Source organism: Heptranchias perlo, chromosome 20, assembly GCF_035084215.1.
Source record: "Heptranchias perlo isolate sHepPer1 chromosome 20, sHepPer1.hap1, whole genome shotgun sequence".
Taxonomy (NCBI): Eukaryota; Metazoa; Chordata; class Chondrichthyes; order Hexanchiformes; family Hexanchidae; genus Heptranchias; species Heptranchias perlo.
In genome coordinates, this window is record NC_090344.1 from 12612713 (window position 1) to 12634786 (window position 22074).

Sequence of the window (22074 nt, forward strand, 5' to 3'; positions counted from 1 at the left end):
TCTCTGTCTCTTGTGTTGTCCTCTGATGGACTTCTCAGGCTTCCGTGAACGGCGTTGGCTGATCGATCCTGCAACACCAGCAGAGAAGGTTAAAGAAAGATTGAGACGGTAGGAAAAGTAAAGGTGCAACCCAGCTGCTGCAGTCAATGTCTAAACATTAAGATCTCTTCGCTCTCACACTGAAACTACGCACCAATTTGATTAAAGTGTTCTAATGGTATAGTGTATATTATCACCATGCCGAGACAGACGGCAATTATATCAAAGAATCAGAGAATCATTAAAATTTAGGTTAGCGGAGGCCATTCGGCCAATCATTTTTGTACCAGCCGGAAAAGAGATATCCAGCATCACCCAACTTACCAGCGTTTCGTCCGTAGTCTTGCAGGTTACGGCTCTTCAAGTGCATATCGATGTGCTTTTTAAACCCGATGAGGGTTTCTGCTTCTCCCACCCTCTCAGGCAGTGAGTTCCAGACCCTCACCACCCGCTGGGTGGAAAAAAATTCCCCTCTGCTCCACTCTAATCCTTCTACCAATTACCTTAAATCTATGACCCTTTTTATTGAACTCTCTGCTACGTGAATCAGGTCCTTCCTATCCACTCTATCGAGGCCCGTGATAACTTTATACACCTCAATTAAATCTCCCCTCAGCCTCGTCGGTTCCAGAGAAAACAACCTCAGCCTATCCAATCTATCCTCATAGCCAAAATTCTCAACTCTTCGCAAAATCGTCGTAAATCTCTGTACCATTTCGAGTGTAGTCCCATCTTTCCTGTAATGTGGTGACCAAAAACTGTACGCAATACTCCAGCTGTATCCGAACTAGTGTTTTATTCAGTTCTAGAATAACCTCCCTGCTCTTACATTCTATGCCTCGGCTAATAAAGCAAAGTATCCTTTTTTCCTTTTTAACCACCTTAACTACCTGTCATCTTACCTTCAGGGATCTGTGGACATGCACTCCAAGGTCCCTCTTTTTATTGACACCCCTCAGTATCCTCCAAAGCAATGTCGTTTCCGAGCAAATAATTCTGAAACGTCTTGCTTGATAATATAAGTCGTAGAGACGAAACCAATTTAGTAAAGGGAAACTAATATTGGTGACTGGAAATAGTTAGCGTACAACTTGATATTGCTGTATACCGGAATAGAAAACGAGATTGGATGGACAGAAGATGTCTGAAAGGGTAGCCGATCGGCTATGGGAGACAGCGAAACTTTACACTGGCTGCATGATGTAGGTAACAGCGCCTGGTTGGTCTAGATGTATGATTCTTGCTTCGGGAGCTTTGGTTGATTAATATCCGAGAAGTCCCGGGCTCAAATCCCCGATAAGCTCTTGCTGTTCCGTTTCGTTGAGTGTAAAATTCACCAATTAGCTTCTGACATCTTTTCAGTGTTCCTGTTGGTAGGATTAAAGTGCATGTTTGAGCTCCGGAGGAGAGAAAGCTGAAGTTTCCAAAGTGCAACATATGTGAAGTAAATAAAATGTCTCAAGATGATGCAGAGATTGATGCTGAATGTGAATTCCCCCCATTCAGGCGGTCTCATTGATATGAGATGACGGGATAGAGAGCGACATATGGAAGTTTGCCGATGACACCAAAATGGGCAGCGTTATAAGCAGTGGAGATTATATAGGAATAGGAACACAGGAACAGGAGTCGGCCATTCAGCCCCTCGTGCCTGCTCCGCCATTTGATAAGATCATGGCTGATCTGTCATCTAACTCCATATACCTGCCTTTGGCCCATATCCCTTAATACCTTTGGTTGCCATAAAGCTATCTATCTCAGATTTAAATTTATAAATTGAGCTAGTGTTAATTGCCGTTTGCGGAAGAGAGTTCCAAACTTCTACAACCCTTTGTGTGTAGAAATGTTTTCTAATCTCACTCCTGAAAGGTCTGGCTCTAATTTTTAGACATTGCCCCCAACTTCCAAAATCCCCAACCAGCGGAAATAGTTTCTCTCTATCCACCCTATCTGTTCCCCTTAATATCTTATAAACTTCGATCAGATCACCTCTTAACCTTCGAAACTCTGGAGAATGCAACCCCAATTTGTGTAATCTCTCTTCGTAACTTAACCCTTGAAGTCCGGGTATCATGCTGGTAAATTCCAGAGAGACATTAATATAATGAATGAATGGGCAAAACTGTGGCAAATGGATTTCAATTTAGGCAAGTGTGAGGTCATCCACTTTGGACCTCAAAAGGATAGATCAGAATACTTTATAAAAGGTGAAAAATTCGAAACTGTGCAGTTCCAAAGGAACTTAGGTGTCCATGTACATCGATCAATAACATGTCATGGACACGAACAGAATATAATCCAGAAGGCTAATGGAATGGTGGCCTATATGTTTAGAGGATGAGAATAGACATTATGCTATAGCTACACAAAGCTCTGGTTGGACCACACCTGGAGTACTGTGTGAACCGCACCTTAGGAAGGATATATTGGCCTTGGAGGGAGTGCAGTGTGATTTACTGGAAAGATAACTGGACTCTAAGCGATAAATTACGAGGAGAGATTACACAAACTATAGTTGTATTCCCTTCAATTTAGTAGATTAAGGGTTGATGTGATCGAAATGTTCAAGATATTAAGAGGAACTGATGGGGTAGTTACATGGAAACTATTTCCGCTCGTTGGGGTGTCGAGGACTCGGGGACATAGGCTAAACATTAGAGTCAGGACTTTCAGGAGTGAAGTGAGGAAACACTTCTACAAGCAAAGTGTTGGAGAAGTTTGGAACTCTCTTCCATAAACAGCAGTTGATGCGAGCTCAATTGTTAATTTCAAACCCGTGATTTATCGATTTTTGTTAACCAAAGATATTTGGAGATATGGGACGAAGGCGGATCCAGGGATTTCGGTCATAACTCAGCCATGATCGTATTGAGTTGCGGAACAGGCTCGACGGACCAAATACCACAATCCTGTTCCGAAGTTCCTCATTGGTGCAGAATGCAAAACGATCTTGCATTGGCCGGGAATCGAACCCGGGTCTCCCGCGTGGCAGGCAAGAATTCTACCCCTGAACCACCAATGCTTGCTTTTGTAGAAGTTACATGTTCCTATATGGAATGCTGTCTAAACGAACATGCCGTTTACAGCTGCGATGGCCGAGTGGTTCAAGCGTTGGTCTCAAAACCCCATTTGGATTTTCCTGCCTCGGTTTGAATTCTGCTCGCAACCCCCCAACTGTTTAAAGATCTCTTCAATGCTCAAATAGATTAATTGGAGTTAATTGACCGCATTTACCTCTCTCCCAGCATCAGAGATACTTCAACGTGGCCGGTGCTTTTAATTGAGCGTCCAATCTTCTCTTGCAAGATTTCAAGACCCGAGAAGGAATCTCTCCCAATCTGTAACTTAAATTCTGGTCGTTTGCAAAACCTGACATTTATACTCTTTATTTTCTTTGCATGCATCTCTCTATCTTTCCCTGTCTCTGTCTCTTCTCTCTCTGTTGTGCCCGACGGGCTTCTCAGGCTTCCTTGAACGGCGAAGGTTGATCTCACCTGCAACACCAGCAGAGAAAGGTAAAAAAAAGGCACTGAGACGGTTGGAAAAGTAAAGGTGCAACCCAGCTGCTGCAGCTAATGTCTACACACTTATGTCTCTTCACTCTCACAGTGAAACAAAGCATCAATTTGATTAAAGTATACTTCTGGTCGAGTGTATATTATCGCGATGCCGAGACAGACGGCAATTATATCATCGAATCCGAGAAAGTTATGCCAAAGAAGGAAGCCATTCTGCACATCGTGCCTGTGCCGGCCGAAAAATCGGTACCGAGCCTCATCTCACTTTCCAGCGTTTGGTCCCTAATCTTGTCGGTAACGGATCTTCACGTGCATATTGAAGTTTTTATTTTTCAATGCGATGAGGGTTTCCGCCTCTCCCACCCTTTCTGGCAGTGATTTTCCGACCCCCACACCCACCACCCTCTGGATGGAAAAAAAAATTCACTCCCCTCTAATCATTCTACCGATTACCTAAGATTGATGTATCCTGATTATTGACCTCCCTACGAAGGGAAATAGGTCCTTACTATACACTCGATCGAGGCCCGTCATAATGTTATACACCTCAATTAAATCTCCCAACAGCCTCCTCAGTTCCAAAGCAAACAACCCCAGCTTATCCAATCTAATCTCATAGCTAAAATTCTCCAGTTCTGGCAACATTGTCTTAAATCTCCTCTGTACCATCTCTCGTGCAATCACATCTTTCCTGTAATGTGGTGACCACAACTGTATGCAGTATTCTTGCTGTGGCCTAACTATTGTTTTATAAATTTCTACCAGAACCTCCCCTGCTCTTATATTCTATGCCTCGGCTAATAAAGGAGAATATTCTTTATGGCTTCTTAACCACCTTATCTAGCTGTTCTGCTACCTTCTGTGATCTGTGGACATGCACTCCAAGGTTTTGCTGTTTATCTACATCTCTCAGTCTCCTCCCAAGCAATGTAGTTTCAGAGCAACTAATTCTGAAACGTCTTACTTCATAATTCAAGTCGTACAGTCGAAACCAATTTGTTAAAGGGAGACTAATATTGGTGACTGGAAATAGTTAATGTACAACTTGATATTGCTGTGCACCGGAACAGAAAACGAGATTGGATGGACAGAAGAGGTCTGAAAGGATGGCCAATCGTCTGTGGGAGGCAGCGCACCTTTCAACTGACTCCACGGCTTCAGCATCAGCGGTTTGTTGGTCTCGGGGTGTGATTTTCGCTTGGAGGGTTGTGTTATGTGATACGCGCGCGATCTCAGCTTCAAATCCCGCATGACCCCTCCTCTTTCTGTGCTTTTAGTGAAAAGTCACCAATTAGCTTCCGATATCTTGTCAATGTTGCTGTTGGTGGAATTGAATTATATCCAGAGAATGTTTGAGCTCCAGAGGACAGAGTGCGGAAATTTCCAAGGCACAACACAGGTGAAAAAATAAATGTCTCAATATGATGAGGAGATTGAAGCTGAATGTGAATTTACCCCAGTGCAGTCGGTCACATTGATATAAGATGACGGGATAGAGAGCGACATGTGCAGATGACGCCAAGATGGGCAGCACTGTAAGCAAAGTAGATGGAAGCAGAACATTACAGAGAGTATTTAATATAATAAATGAATGGGCAAAACTGTGGCAAATGGATTTCAATTTAGGTAAGTGTGAGGTCATCCAACTTGGACCTATAGAGCATTGATCAGAATACGTTCTAACTGGTGAAATGCTCGAAACCGTGGAGTTCCAAAGGGACTTTCCGGTCCATATACATCGGTCATTAAAATGTCATGGACAGGTACAGAAAATAATCAAAAAGGCTAATGGAAAACTAGCTTTTATATCGAAAGGACCAGAATACAAGGTGATAGACATTATGCTACAGCTACACAAAGCTCTGGTTAGACCACACCTGGAGTACTGTGTTCAATTCTGGGCACCGCACCTTAGGAAGGATATTTTGGCCGTGGAGGTAGTGCAGTGTAATTTTGCTGGATTGATACCTGGAATCCAAGGGTTAAATTACGAGGGGAGATTACACAAATTAGGGTTGTATTCCCTGGAATTTAGTAGAATAAGGACTGATTTGATTGAAGTTTTCAAGATATTACGGGGAACTGTTGGTGTTGATGGAGAGAAACTCTTCCCGCTCGTTCGGATGTCTCGGACTCGGGAACCTGGCCTAAAAATTGGAGTCAGGAATTTCAGGAGTGAAATTAGTTAACACTTCAACAAGCAAAGGGGGGTAGAAGTTTGGAACTCTCTTCTGCAAGCGACAGTGTTAGCTTAATTGTTGATTTTAAACCTGAGACTGATAGATTTTTTCGTTAACGAGTGGTATTAAGGGATACGGAGCGAAGGCGGTTATATGGAATTCGGTCACAGATCAGCCATGATCTCACTGAATTGCGGAACCGGCTCGAGTGGCTAAACTCATCTTCCTAATTGGTGCAAAACATGAAACGTTCATGCATTGTCCGCGAATCGAATCCGTGTCAGAGGCAAGAATTCTATCCCAGAGCCACCAATACTCGTGCGTACAGGCACTGCATATGTACATTTATGTTACTCTCATAGTGATTGGAAGCAGCAATTTGAGTAAATTATACTTATGGTAGAATGTAAACTATGACGATGTCGAGACAGACGATTATGTTGTTTCAGAGCAATTCATTCTGCAAAGTGTTACTTGATAATGCAAGTCTTACATTCAAAGCAAATTTGATAATAAGCGAGAAATATTGTTGATATGAAATGATCAGTGTGGAACCTGATATTGCTCTACATCGTGCATCGTAGAAGAAAGCGGGATTGTATGGACAGAGCCTTCTGAAAGGATGGCGGAACGGCTGCATGGCAGCGAAATTTTACAGCGGCTGCACGGCTCTGTTGCTTGTTGGTCTTTGGGTCTGAATGTCGCTCAGGGAGTTCGAATCGTTCAAAATTCAGAATGAGCCCTGTTATGTCCCCATTTTTAGTCAAAAATCACCAATTGGCTTCTTACATCTTTTCAGCGGTGTGGAAGGCAGTTTTGACTTATCTCCAGCAGAGCATGTTTGAGCACCAGAGGAAAGAAAGCAAAGGGTTTGTCCATGCAACACAAGTGGACGAAATGAAGATCATCTTTCAAGAAGTTGTAGATTGAAGCCGGCACATGAATTTATCCCAATTCAGACAATCTCATGGGTGCAGAACAAAAAAGGTAAAGGATGCTGCATTGGCCTGGAAACAAACCCCAGGTTTCCCACCAGTCGGCGAGGGTTCCACCACTGAACCACCAATGGACACACGGCTGCAGGCAGCACGTGTAGCTTTGGATACATGTCTAGAACATGCACTCTGGCAGAGTTCCTGTGATTACCCTGCGCAATCGACTCGACAGCCGCGCGATGCCTTTGTGTTAACGTATAGATTAAGCATGGTCGTGAAATTCACTGGGGGTTCGAAACCAGCTTACACGACGATTGTGAAACAGTCAAATAAATAAGAGCTGTAATTACCAGGCAGTGTTTACTTCTCTCAGAGGTTAAGGGATAATCCAGCCCAATGTTCACCTTTAAGATTTCACGACTTGAGACAGAATTTCAAAAAAACTGTACCTTAAATTCTGCTCAATCACAGAATTTGGAGATTTATACTATTTTATTTCTTTGCATGCATCTCCCTATCGCTGTCTACGTTTCTTTTCTCTCTTATCAGGCTTCCTTGAACGGCCAGGTCTGGAAACCCGGGATGGAAAAGACTGTCGGATCTTCAGTCCAATTGTTGGATTTCGACGGGATGAGCTTTGCTATTTTCCGTCTCCGTTTTCGGAAAATATAAACCCAGATGGGATTTCACCTCCTCAGTCCCGTCACCTCCGGGTAATGGGAATGAACCCAATCTATCGCTCGGTCGGAACATCCGTATTCTTATTGCTTAAGTATAAAATTACGGGGTTACAGCTATATTCAGGACGCATTTTAGAAATTAACACGTAACAGACTTATGCGAAAACTAGAAGCACGTGGAATTAAAGGACCTGTGGTAACGTGGGCACCTAATTGGCTCAGGAATGGGAGGCAGAGAGTAGTGGTGAACGGATACCCTTATACATTAGGGTCTCTATACTTGAATTATGTTTTCATTTATTGGAGCATAGGAACAGGAATCGGCCATTCAGCCCCTCGAGCCTCCAGGTTAACACATCCTTCCTGAGGTGGAGTGCCCAGAACTGAATGATGTCCTCCAGATGAGGTCTCACCAGAGCTCTGTGCAGCTGAAACACAGCTTCCACCCCTTTGTATTCCAGCCTTCTTGAAATAAACGGGGAGAGTAAGAGCTCAAGAAAGAAAGCGAGAGAGAGCAAGACGAATAGAGAGAGACAGACAGACAGACAAACAGATCACTCGGCATTGGAGAATCCGTCGCTGTGTAGATTTCTCAGGAGCTGCTGTGAATCCCCACTGAGCTTTCGAACCACTTGCTCCACCGCAGCAAAAAGTCATAAGCAGCAAATGGGTAATGTGAAATCACATAATCGACAGCCGATTTGTGGCGCAATGGGTCGCACGTTGGACTTCAAATCACCAGCTCCAAAGTTGTGGATTCCAATTTGACTACCGTTGAAGTTGAGGGCTCAATTTTGGTGGTGGGAATTAGAACTTTGCAGCAAAACCACAACAGGATCACGAATGTGCATCAAAGAAGGGAAACAACCTAAAAATCGCAAGAATTCAAGTATCGTGACTGAGCGGTCTAACACGTTGGTTTAAAGATCCAGCTAAATCCCATAATTTGTAGATGGATCAAAATCACGGTTTGTTGCTCCAATTCCGCAGCCTCCTTCCTGTAAACTAATAAAACCAAACATCTCATCTGTTTTTACAACAGCGTAGGCCGGAGGAACCACATGGCTGAACAAATAACTAGATGCATTTTGTAACACACAAATTGCACATTCTACTCCGTTCGAAATGTTCACAAAGAAAAGGATTGGTTGATCTCGATGAGAGTCAACTAACAACCTCGCCATTTCCCGACCCTGGACTGTCATATAAGGACCGCCCACTGACTGATCGCGCCGCAAGAGCCCGGTCACTTTGATCACCCGTCCCACTCTGCTGGAAGGAATATTAAGGTGAGCGGCCCTCACCAGTGGGAACGTGTCCTGTCCCCGTGATGAAAATAATATCTGCACTTTCACTTTCAGCTTCTTTCACATCCTCTGCTCCATCGCACTACATTCGGGTTTTCTGTGAACAGGTCAAAATAAACATTGGCAGAAATTCTAAGAGCATTGGGATTCAAACCCACGACTCTATAGAAATTAAATGTAACACCTTAGACCGCGTGGCCGCGCTACCATAATGTCACAGTAATGTTTAAAGAGCTGTTCAATGCACAAATATATGAATTGAAGCTAATTGACCGCATTTACCCCGTGCTGGGGCTGTTCTCATTCGAGCAGAGAAGGTTAAGAGGAGATTTGATAGAAGTGTTCAAAATCATGAAGGGTTTAGATAAAGTAAATAAAGAGAAACTGTTCCCATTGACAGAAGGATCGAGAACCAGAGGACACAGATTTAAGGTGATTGGCAAAAGAACCAAAGGCGACATAAGGAAACATTTTTTTTACCCAGTGAGTATTTATAATCTGGAATGCGCTGCCTGAAAGGGTGGTGGAAGCAGATTCAGTCGTGACTTTCAAAAAGGAATTGGATGAATACTTGAAGGGAAATAAATGCAGGGCTACCGGGAAGTGGCGGGGGAATGGGACTAACTGGATCGGTCTTACAATGAGCCAGCGCGGGCTCGATGGACCGAATAGCCTCCTATGCTGTAACCATTTTATGATTGTATGATTCTATTGATAATCCTTATTTTCTTTGCATGTATTTCTCTATCTCTCCCTGTCTCTGTCTCTTGTGTTGTCCCCTGATGGACTTCTCAGGCTTCCTTGAACGGCGTTGGCTGATCGATCCTGCAACACCAGCAGAGAAGGTTAAAGAAAGATTGAGACGGTAGGAAAAATAAAGGGGCAACCCAGCTGCCGCAGCCAATGTCTACACATTAATGTCTCTTCGCTCTCAATTAAGTCACTCTCTTTTCATTCCTCTTATTTCGTTCTTTTTCTTTCTGCCTCCAGCACCTTTATCTGTATCCTGTTTTTGTTCTCTCATGTGTCTCTGCTGGATGATCCCAAATTCAGACCCGCCGCTTCTTCCAGCTTTTTCTTCCTTCCACAATAATGGTCCATTTCATTGAGACTTTACTGCGGCCTTGCTACTCTAACATTCACCTTCACATTCTTACGCCTTTATGTTTGCTCTCCATCGACCGCTGTTTCTAGGGGGCACATGGCCCGTTCATTTGTGCCTTGAAACATTTCCACCTGCGTGACTGTTCCAGAGACAAGCACAAAGAAAGCAGGTCTGGCATTCCGAAGGACAGCGGCATACTTTTCCGTGGAATTTCCATGGGGTATCTTGTGACACGGGGGATGTTAACTGAAGAACTGGGATTTGTTTTCATGGTCGTTGGAGCTTTTCCCCGAGCAGTTGATGTGCGGGAGAGACGGGCGGGGAGAGAGAGGAAAGCGTAACAGGAAGGGACAGAAGGTATGGATTAATAGGTAAAGTGTTAAAAAAGGAAAAAGCAGGAACTAAGCGTCACAAAACAGATTTGAAAGTTCTTTATCTGAATGCACGTAGCATTCGTAATAAAATGGACGAGTTAACGGCACAAATAACTACGTATGGGTATGATCTTGTGGCCATTACAGAAACATGGCTGCAGGGTGACAACGACTGGGAATTAAATATGCCAGGGTATTTAACAATCAGGAAGGACAGGCAGGAAGGAAGGTGAGGTGGGGTGGCTATGTTAATAAAGGAAGGAATCACTGTAATACAGAGAAATGATATTGGGACAAAGCATCAAGATAATGAAACAGTTTGGGTGGAGATAAGGAATAATAAGGGAAAAAAATCATTAGTGGGCGTAGTATATAGGCCTCCTAATAGTTGCAACTCTGCTGGAAGAAGTATTAATCAGGAGATAGTCGGGGCATGTAATAAGGGAACAGCTATAATTATGGGGGATTTTAATTATCATATTAACTGGACAAATCAAATTGGGCAGAGCAGCCTTGAGGACGAGTTCATTGAGTGCATCAGGGATGGATTTCTTGAGCAGTATGTAACTGATCCTACAAGGGGGCAGGCAACCTTGGACCTGGTCCTGTGTAATGAGTCAGGATTAATTAATAATGTCCTAGTTAAGGATCCCCTTGGAACGAGCGACCACAACATGGTTGAATTCCATATCCAATTAGAGGGTGAGAAGGTTGATTCTCAAACAAGCGTACTGAGCTTGAATAAAGGAGACTATGATGGTATGAGAGCGGAATTGATTAAAGTGGACTGGGAAAATAGATTAAAGGGTAAGACGGTACATGAGCAGTGGTGTTCATTTAGGGAGTTATTTTACAACTTTCAAAATAAATATATTCCACTGAGGAAAAAAGGGTGTAAAAGAAATGACAGCCATCCGTGGCTAAGTAAAGAAATCAAGGATAGTATCCGACTAAAAACAAGGACATATAAGGTAGCCAAACTTAGTGGGAGGATAGAAGATTGGGAATTCTTCAAAAGACAGCAAAAAGTAACTAAAGGATTGATTAAGAAAGGGAAGTTAGATTATGAAAAGAAATTAGCAAAAAATATAAAAACAGATAGCAAGAATTTCTATAGTTATATAAAAAGAAAAAGGGTGGCTAAGGCAAACATAGGTCCCTTAGAGGATGAGACCGGGAAATTAATGGTGGGAAACATGGAGATGGCAAAAATGCTGAACAAATATTTTGTTTCAGTCTTTACAGTAGAGGACACTAAGAATATCCCAACACTGGACAAACAGGGGACTCTCGGGGGGGAGGAGCTAAATACGATTAAAATCACTCAGGAGATGGTACTCAGTAAAATAATGGGACTCAAGGCGGATAAATCCCCTGGACCTGATGGCTTCCATCCTAGGGTCTTGAGGGAAGTGGCAGTAGGGATTGTGGATGCTTTGGTGATAGTTTTCCAAAATTCCCTGGACTCAGGAGAGGTCCCGGCAGATTGGAAAACTGCTAATGTAACACCGTTATTTAAAAAGGGTAGTAGGCAGAAGGCTGGAAATTATAGGCCAGTTAGCTTAACATCTGTGGTGGGTAAAATTTTGGAGTCTATTATTAAGGAGACAGTAACGGAACATTTAGATAAGCATAATTTAATAGGACAAAGTCAGCATGGCTTTATGAAGGGGAAGTCATGTCTGACAAATTTGCTTGAGTTCTTCGAGGATATAACGTATAGGGTGGATAAAGGGGAACCAGTGGACATAGTGTATTTAGACTTCCAGAAGGCATTCGACAAGGTGCCACATAAAAGATTATTACTTAAGATAAAAAATCACGGGATTGGGGGTAATATTCTGGCATGGGTGGAGGATTGGTTATCGAACAGGAAGCAGAGAGTTGGGATAAATGGTTCATTTTCGGACTGGCAACCAGTAACCAGTGGTGTTCCACAGGGGTCGGTGCTGGGTCCCCAACTCTTTACAATCTATATTAACGATTTGGAGGAGGGGACCGAGTGCAACATATCAAAATTTGCAGATGATACAAAGATGGGAGGGAAAGTAGAGAGTGAGGTGGACATAAAAAACATGCAAGGGGATATAGACAGGCTGGGTGAGTGGGCGGAGATTTGGCAGATGCAATATAATATTGGAAAATGTGAGGTTATGCACTTTGGCAGGAAAAATCAGAGAGCAAGTTATTTTCTTAATGGCGAGAGACTGGAAAGTACTGCAGTACAAAGGGATCTGGGGGTCCTAGTGCAAGAAAATCAAAAAGTTGGTATGCAGGTGCAGCAGGTGATCAAGAAAGCCAACGGAATGTTGGCTTTTATTGCTAGGGGGATAGAATATAAAAACAAGGAGGTATTGCTGCAGTTATATAAGGTATTGGTGAGACCGCACCTGGAATACTGCATACAGTTTTGGTCTCCATACTTAAGAAAAGACATACTTGCTCTCGAGGCAGTACAAAGAAGGTTCACTCGGTTAATCCCGGGGATGAGGGGGCGGACATATGAGGAGAGGTTGAGTCGATTGGGACTCTACTCATTGGAGTTCAGAAGAATGAGAGGCGATCTTATTGAAACATATAAGATTGTGAAGGGTCTTGATCGGGTGGATGCAGTAAGGATGTTCCCAAAGATGGGTGAAACTAGAACTAGGGGGCATAATCTTAGAATAAGGGGCTGCTCTTTCAAAACTGAGATGAGGAGAAACTTCTTCACTCAGAGGGCGGTAGGTCTGTGGAATTTGCTGCCCCAGGAAGCTGTGGAAGCTACATCATTAGATAAATTTAAAACAGAAATAGACAGTTTCCTAGAAGTAAAGGGAATTAGGGGTTATGGGGAGCGGGCAGGAAATTGGACATGAAGCTGAGTTCGGATCGGTCAATGCCCTGTGGGTGGCGGAGAGGGCCCAGGGGCTATGTGGCCGGGTCCTGCTCCGACTTCTTGTGTTCTTTAGATTTGTGGTTGGGATCAGATCAGCCATGATCTTATTGAATGGCGGAGCAGGCTCGAGGGGCCGATTGGCCTACTCCTGCTCCAATTTCTTCTGTTCTGATGTTCTTAATGACGGCTGAAAGGTGCACTTTTGACAATCTGGGCGGTGCAGTAAAGTCGGAAATGTTCCACTTGATCTTAATAGGTCTGTGGAAATATCTGATTCAAAAGGAATGAGGAGAAATGAAAAGAGCGGCAATGGTGAAAAGGTGTCGATTGCAGGAGATTGGCCGTGAGCGAAAGGTCCTTTGAAAGCTCGGCGAAGAGGGGAATTTTGTTCGGAAACGGCAGACTTTAAGCGCGTGAAGAAAGTGAAGTGCGAGCTGCGTTCTTGGGTCAAATTGGGTGTTTTCAGGCAAACAGCCATTGTGAAATCACAAAAATGAAAACAGAAAATGCTGAAAACGCTGAGCAGGTCAGGCAGCACCTGTGGAGAAAGAACCAGAGGAAACGTTCCAGCTGCATGACATTTGTAATCAGAACTAAAAGGTTTGTCATGTGTTTGAGCAACTTGACTGTCGAAGATGCCAGCTTCCATCTCTGAATTATTTGGGTTCGAATCTTACTGCTGCCAGAATTTGTGGAGTTTTTCATTTTGGCCGCCACACCAAAAACCCTTCTTTAATAAGAAGTGTTTTTCCGCATTGCTGGTTTACATCTGTTTGTAAAATTCAGCAAAGTCTGGATTGTCACCCAACTGTTTCTTAGACGGAGGTGTTGGGACTGGAAGGTGTGATCTCGGTGAAGTCTCAATCAAATTGCACAATGGCGCCCTGGTGAACCGAGTACCTCTTATAGTCAGTATAATATAAAAGATATGTAACATAATTATGAATTTCTTCTTTACATCACACTCGGATTTATTATCAGGGAATGGACATGAGCAGGTCGATTTACGTCACGCTCCGGTCGCTTTGCATCGCCCCCGACACATAGAATAGAATCATAGAAAGGTCACAGCACGAAAAGAGGCCATTCGGCACATCGAATCCGTGCCGACAATCTGCCAGTGCAATCCAGATAGACCCACTCCCCCACCCTATCCGTGTAGCCCTGTATTTTCTTTCGTTTCAAATACTTATCCAGTTCCTTATTGAAGACCATGATGGAATCTGCCTCCACCACCCCCTCGGGCAGTGTATTCCAGATCCGAAACACTCGCTGTGCAGAAAAGTTTTTCCTCATGTCACCTTTGGTTCTTTTGCCAAACACCTTAAATCTATGTTCTTTGGTTTTTGATAGGAACAGTTTCTCTCTATCGACTCTGTCTCGATCCTTCATGATTTTGAATACCTCTATTAAATCTCCTCGTAACCGTCTCTGTTCCAAGCAGAACAACCCCAGCTTCTCCAATCTATCCATGAAACTTATGCCCCTCATCCCTGGAATCTTTACAGTAAATCTCTTCTGTGGGGATTCGGTATTAACATCGCCGAATCCCCCACCATCAACATTTGGTGGTCACCATTAACCAGAAACAGAACTGGACCAGCCACAGAGGCTGGATATTCTGCGCCAAGTGACTCACCTTCGAATTCCCTAAAGCCGTTCAACCATCTACAAGGCGCAAGTTGAGTGAGTTCGAAGACTCATGTGATGGTCATCGACCTGAAACGTTAATTCTGTTTCAATATCTAAAGATTCTGCCTGACCTGCTGAGGATACGCACATTTGCAGTTTCTGTTTCAGGTTGGCAACAGAGTCAGTATTTTCATTTTGAATAAAGGGGCTTTCACGCATTTCTCCATGCGACGAGGTGGTTGAGAGGTTAAAGCGATGACCTCTTAATCTGTTGTGCTCTGCAAGCGTGGGTGCAAATCCCATCTTCGTCGTTATTGTGTTTAAGTTTTGTTCCTCTCATTCGTGAAAGAATGTCTGGTTCAAGTCCCATCCTTCTCGAAACGGCAGACGGAGGGTTGTGCATTGTTTGCTGAAACCAGCTACAGTTCCTTCCAGGAAGGTGTTGAGATTGTTTGGTCGCGAAGTATCAGATTGAAGATTGGTGTCATTGTAAAAAGAGTAAATCTTATGGTCATCGTAAGAGAAACGTATGTACCATAATTATGATTTATGTCCGGATCATTGCGTGTCTGTGTCTGTTAAAAATGGATGTGCTGTAAGTCCCGGATCATTCTCTGTGCGTTTTACCCGATTTTCTTGATACCTTTTTCCTTCTGAACTGAAATGACGATCCTCTCTCGAGAAAACGGTTCACCACCTGCTTCGGGCAGCTGGTCGGAAAAATAACAAAAACTGATGAGACCAAGTTCATTCTGCTCGGATTAAATTCCAATCTCCGCACTCTATCCCCCATTCAGACCCACCCCCGCCTGGACATTATAATCTGCGATATTCATAAGGGAATGGAGAAGCAGAATATCACGGTTATAATTTTCTTCGTTGCTCAACACTGAATAGCTTCAATTGCAATGATTCAGAAGGTAATCATAGAATCATAGAATCTTACAGCACAGAAGGAGGCCATTCGGCCGTCGTGCCAGTGCCGGCTTTTTCGAAGACCTGTCCAAATTAAACTCACACCCCAGATTTTTCCCAATAATCCTGCAAATTCGTCCTCTTCAATTATGTCCAATTGCCTTTTGAATGATCCTATGGAATCGGCTTCCACCACCCTTTCAGGAAGTGCGTTTCTGATCTTAACAAACCCTCTGTGTGAAAATAATTCTCCTCAATTCCCCTCTAGTTCTTTTGCCAATTATTTTAAATCTGTGACCTCAGTTTACCGACCCACTTGCCAGAGGAAACAGTTTCTCCCTACTTGCTCTTTCAAAACCCCTCATTATTTTGAATATCTCTGTTAGGTCTCCCGTTAATCATCTCTGCTGTAAGGAGAATAATCCCAGCTTCTCCAATCTCTCCATATAACTGAAGTCCCTCATCCCTGGTAACATCCAGGTCAACCTGCTCTGAATCCTCTTCAATGCCTTTTTATCCTAAAGTTTGGTGCCCAGATCTGTACAATATACTCCAGCTGAGGCCTAACCACTGATTGTAAGGATTAGTATAATTTCCTTTTTTTTTGCATTCAATGCCCCTGTTTACAAAGCCAAGTATCCCATACGCTTTCTTAACCACCTTATCAACTTGCCTTGTTTTATGAATATGAACCCCCAGGTCCCTCTGCTCTTGGAACCCCCCATAAATTGTTCCATTTAGATTATACTGCCTCTCCATGTTCTTCTTCCAAAAGTGCATCACTTCACACTGATCGGCGTAAAATCTGTCACGTGACCGCCAATTTCACCAGTCTATCCATCTCATCCTAAAGTCTGCTATTATCTTGCTCACGATTTACTACGTTGCCAAGTTATGTATCATCCGCAAACTTCGAAATTGTACTCCCTATTCCCACATCCCAGTCATTTATATATAACAAGAAAAGCAATAGCCCTAATACCGACCCCTGGGGGATTCCACTGCATATTTCTCCCCAGTCAGAAAAACATCCGTTCACCACGAATCTCTGCCTCCTATCCCTCAGCCAATTACTTGCCCACGTGACCACCGGCCCTTTAATCCCACGTGCTTCTAGTTTTCGAATAAGTCTGTTATGTGTTAATTTCTAAAATGTGTCCTGAAAATAACGGTAACCCCGTAATTTTATTGTTAAATAATGAGAATACAGATATTAAGACCGAACGATAGATCGGGTTCATTCCCATAACCCGAAGGTGTCGGGACCCGAGGAGGTGAAAACCCATCTGGGTTTATATTTCCCGAAAACGGAGACTGAAAATAGCAAAACTCATCCCATCGAAATCCAACAATTGGACGAAGAACCGACAGCCTTTTCCCATCCCGGGTTTCCAGACCTGGCCGTTGAAGGAAGCCTGATAAGTCCATTGGGGAGCAACACCGAAAGTGAAGAAACGCAGACAGAGAAAGAGAGATACATGCAAAGAAAAATAGTCTAAATTTCCAATTCTGTGATTGAGCAGAATTTAAGCTGCAGCTTAAAGGAAATTCGTCTCATGTCGTGAGATGCACAGAGGGCTGGATTATAACTTTATTTCTGAGAGAAGTAAACATTGCTTGGAAACTACAGCTGTTATTTATTTGACCATTTTACAGTGGCGGTGTGAAGTGATTTCGAATTTCAGTCAATTTCAAGACCATGCTTGACCCACTCGTTTGGTCATCCACAGGCAGCACGCGGCTGTAGAGCAGACTGCGCAGGCTTATCACAGGAACTCTGCCAGATTGCATGTTCCAGACTTTTATCCAACGCTACACGTGCAAACTGCAGCCATGCGTGCATTGGTGGTTCAGTGTGGAACCCTCACCTGCCGGTGGGAAACCAGGGGTTTGGTTGCAGTCCAATGCAGCATCCTTTACCTTTTTTATCTGTACCCATGAGATCGCCTGAATTGGGATAAATTCATGTGCCGGCTTCAATCTGTACAACTTCTTGAAAGATTATCTTCATTTCATCCACGTGTCTTTCGTGGACAAACCCTCTGCATTCTGTCCTCTGGTGCTCAAACATGCTCTGCTGGAGATAAGTCAAACCTGCCTTCTGCACCGCTGAAAGGAAATGAGAAGCCAATTGGTGATTTTTGACTAAAAATGGGGACACAACGGAGCTCATCCGGGATTTGAACCCGTGAAACACCTTGAGCGAGAATCAGACCCAAAGACCAACTGGCAACAGAGCCGTGCAGCCACTGTAAAATTTCGCTGCGAAGCAGCCGATCCGCCATCCTTTCAGAACACCATGTCCATACAATTCCGCTTTCTTGTACGATATACGATGTAGAACAATGTCAGGTTCTGCACTAATTATATCATATCAACAATATCAAATTAGTTTTGAATGTACGACTTGTATTATCAAGTAACACTTTACAGAATGAATTACTCTGAAACGACATTGTCGTCTGTCTCGGCATCGTCATAGTTTACACTCCACCATAAGTACACTTTACTCAAATTGCTGCTTTCATTCACTATGAGAGCGAAAATCCATGAATGTGGATACATTAGCTACGAATTTATCAGCTCGGTTGCACCTTTACTTTTCCTACTGTCTCCGTCTTTTTTTTCTTCCACATTCTCTGATATTATTGCAGGTTCGATCAGCTCTCGCCGTTCAACGAAGCCTGAGAAGTCCATCGGGGACAACACAGAGAGACAAAAGACAGAGACAGGGAGAGATAGAAAGATGCAGGCAAAGAAAATGAAGAGTGGAAATGTCAGGTTTTGCAAACTAGCAGAATTTAAGTTACAGATTGGGAGAGATTCCTTCTCGGGTCTTGAAATCTTGCAAGAGAAGATCTGACACTAATTAAAAGCACCGGCCACGCTGTCGAATGTCTCATTCTGGGAGAGAGATAAATGCGGTCAATTAACTCCAATTAATCTATTTCAGCACTGAAGTGATCTTTAAACAGTTGCTCTGCGATCAGAATTCAAACCTGGGCAGGAAAACCTCAATTGAATTTTGAGTCCAACGCTTTAAACACTCGGCCACCGCAGCTGTAAACGACATGTTCGTTCAGATCGGATTCCAAATGGACACTTGCCGCTATTAAGAACGCGCGCATTGGTTGTGCAGGGGTCGAATTCTCACCTCTTATGCGGGAGACTTTGGTTCGATTTCCGGCCAATGCAGAATCATTCTCACCAATGAGGAGCTGAGGAATATCAGTCTGCCATTTCTCCCCTCGAGCCTGTTCCGCAATTCAAACAGATCATGGCTGATATATGACCGAACTCCAGATAATCGCTTTAGCCCCGTATTGCTTAATAACTTCAGTTAACAAAAATCGATCAATCTCAGGTACAAAATTAACAATTCAGTTCGCATCAACTGCGGTTTGCGGAAGAGAGTTCCAAACTTCTACCTCCCTTTGCTTGCAGAGGTGTTTCCCAACTTCACTCCTGAAAGTCCTGACCCTAATATTTAGGCGATGTTCCCGAGTCCTAGACATCCCAACCGGCGGAAATAGATTTTCTCTATCGACTCCATCAGTTCCCCTTAATATTTCGAAAAGTTCGATCAAATCAGCTCTTAATCTACTAAATTCGAGGTAAACCCGAGTTCATGTAATCTCTCCGCGTAATTAAACCCTTGGGGTTGAGGTAACATTCCAGTAAACCGAAGCTGCACTCGCTCCACAGCCAATATATCCTACCTAAGGTGCGTTGCCCAGAACTGAATACAGTACTTCAGGTGTGGTCCAAGCAGGGCTTTGTATAGCTGTATCATAATGCCTATCCCCTTGTATTCTCGTCCTCTAGATATAAAGACCAACATTCCATTAACATTTTTGATTATTTTTTGTACCTGTCAATGATATTTTAATGATGTATGTAGATGGACACATCAGTCTTTTTGGACCTCCACTGTTTCGAGCTTTTCACCATTTACAAAGTACTCTGATCTATCCGTTTTGGTCCAAAGTGGATGAGCTCACACTTGACTAAATTGATATCGATTTGCCACAATTTTACCCATTCATTTATTATATTAATACCTCTCTGTAATTTTATGTTTCCATCTGCACTGCTTACAATGCTGCCCATCTTGGTGTCATCGGCAAACTTGGATATGTGGCTTTCTATCCCGTCATCTAATATCCGCCTGAATTGGAAAAAAATCCAAATTTAGCTTCAAACTCCTCATCATCTTGAGACATTTTATTTCCTTCACGTGTGTTGCGCCGACGATACTCCGGCATTGAGTCCACTGCAGCTCAAACATCCTCTGGACATAATTCAGTTCCACCAACAGCAACACTGAAAACATGTCAGAAGCCAATTGGTGACTTTTCACTAAAAGGAGGGCTCGTCCGGGATCTCTCGCATATCACTCAATGAAACGCCCTAAGCTAGAATCATACCCCGAGACCAACGAGCCGCTGTTACTTCAGCTTTGCAGCCAGTGTAAAAGTTCGTTGCCTCCCACAGCCGATCGGCCATCCTTTCAGACCGGGTCTGTGCATCCAATCTCGTTTTCTGCTCCGGTGTCCAGCAATATCAAGTTGCACACCAAATATTTCCAATCACCAATATTAGTCTTCCTTTACCAAATTGTTTCGAGTGTACGACTTGAGTTGTCAAGTGAGACGTTTCAGAATTATTTGCTCTTAAACTACATTGCTTGGGAGGATACTGAGAGGTGTGTCGATTTGCGGCACGCTCTGTTCCCTTTGCATCGCCTCATGCACATTGAGTTGAATTATGGAAAGGTTGCAGCACGGAAAGAGGCCATTCGGCCCATCGAGTCCGTGCTCGCTGTCTGCAAGAGCAATCCAGCTAGAAACACTCCCCCGCCTTTCCCCGAAGCCCTGCATATTTTTTCCTTTCAAGTACTTATCCAGTTCCCTTTTGAAGGCCATGATTGAATCTGCCTCCATCACACCCTCGGGCAGTGCATTCCAGATCCGAACCTCTCCCTGTGTGAAGAAGGTTTTCCTCATGTCACCTTTGGTTATTTTGCCAATCACCTGAAACCGATGTCCTCTGGTTCTTGACCCTTCCGCCAATGGGAACAGTTTCTCTCCATCTTCTGTGTTTAGATCCTTCATGATTTTGAATACCTCTATCAAATCGCTACAAAACCGTCTCTGTTCCGAGGAGAACAACCTCAGATTCTCCAATCTATCCACGTAACTAAAGTCCCTCATCCCTGCAATTATGCTGGTAATTTTTTTCTGCACCCCCTCCAAGGCCTTCACATCTTTCCTGAAGTGCGGTGTCCCGAACCGGACACAATACTTCAGATGTGTTCGAACCAGTCTGTTATAATGTTTCATCCTGACTTCCATACTTTTGCACTCTATACATCTATTTATAAAGCCCAGGACCCCGAATGCTTTTTAACAGCTTTGTCAACCTGCCCTGCCACATTCAACTATTTGTACACATAAACCCCTCTTTGTTCCTGTACCGCTTTCACATTTGTGCCCTGGAGTTTATATTGCCTCTCCTCGTTCTTCCAACCGAAATGTATCACGTCGCATTTTTCAGCGTTAAATTTCATCTGCCACGTCTCCGCCCATGCCACCAGCCTGTCTATGTCATTTGAAGTCTATCACTGTCCTCAACACTGTTTACTACCCTTCCAAGGTTTGTTTCATCTGCAAATTTTGAAATTGTGCCCTGTGCACTCAAGTCCAAGTCATTGATATAGATCAAGAAAAGCAGTGGTCCGAGCACTGATCCCTGGGGAACACCACTGTACAACTCTCTCCAGTTCGAAAAAGAACCGTTCCCCAGTAATCTCTGTTTCCTGTCCCTTTCTTGATGATAAGCCTACCATGCGGCACTTTATCAAAGACCTTTTGAAAGTCCATATACACCGCATCAACTGAATTGCCTTCATCTATCCTCTCTGTTACCTCATCAAAAACTCTTACAGGTTAGTTAAGCACGATTTGTATTTAACAAATCCGTGCTGGCTATCCCTAATCAATTCACCCTCGACCAAGTGACTGTTAATTCTGTCCCGGATTATCGTTTCTAAAAGTTTCCCCACCACTGAGGTTAAACTGACTGGCCTATATTTTCTGGGTTTATCCGTGCACCCATTTCTGAACAAGGGTGCAACCTTTGCAATTCTCCAGTCCTCTGGCACCACCCACATATCTCAGGATGTTGATAGATTATGGCCAGTACCTCCGCAATTTCCACCCTTACTTCCCTCAGCAACCTAGCATGTATCCCATCCGGAACAGGTGGTTTACCTACTTTAAGTACAGCCAGCCGTTCAAGTGCCTCTTCTTTATCAATTTTTAGACCATCCAGTATCTCAACTATAAGTTCCTTTGATGAGACTCTGGCAGCATCTTCTTCCTTGGTAAAGACAGATGCAAAGTATTCATTTGGTACCTCGGCCATCCCCTCTGCCTCCATAAGTAGATCGCCTTGATCGGGCCGAATCCGCCTCTCGCCTCCGCTTACTACCCGTTTACTGTTTACATGC

General features: G+C 43.6%; 1 non-coding gene across 1 annotated transcript; it reads right to left on the minus strand.

Annotated features, from left to right (window-relative positions):
• Window positions 1-2990: 2990 nt before the first annotated feature.
• Window positions 2991-3061, minus strand: trnag-gcc (transfer RNA glycine (anticodon GCC)). The gene has a single exon. It is a non-coding gene; the product is annotated as a tRNA-Gly (tRNA).
• Between the last annotated feature and the right edge of the window lie 19013 nt (window positions 3062-22074).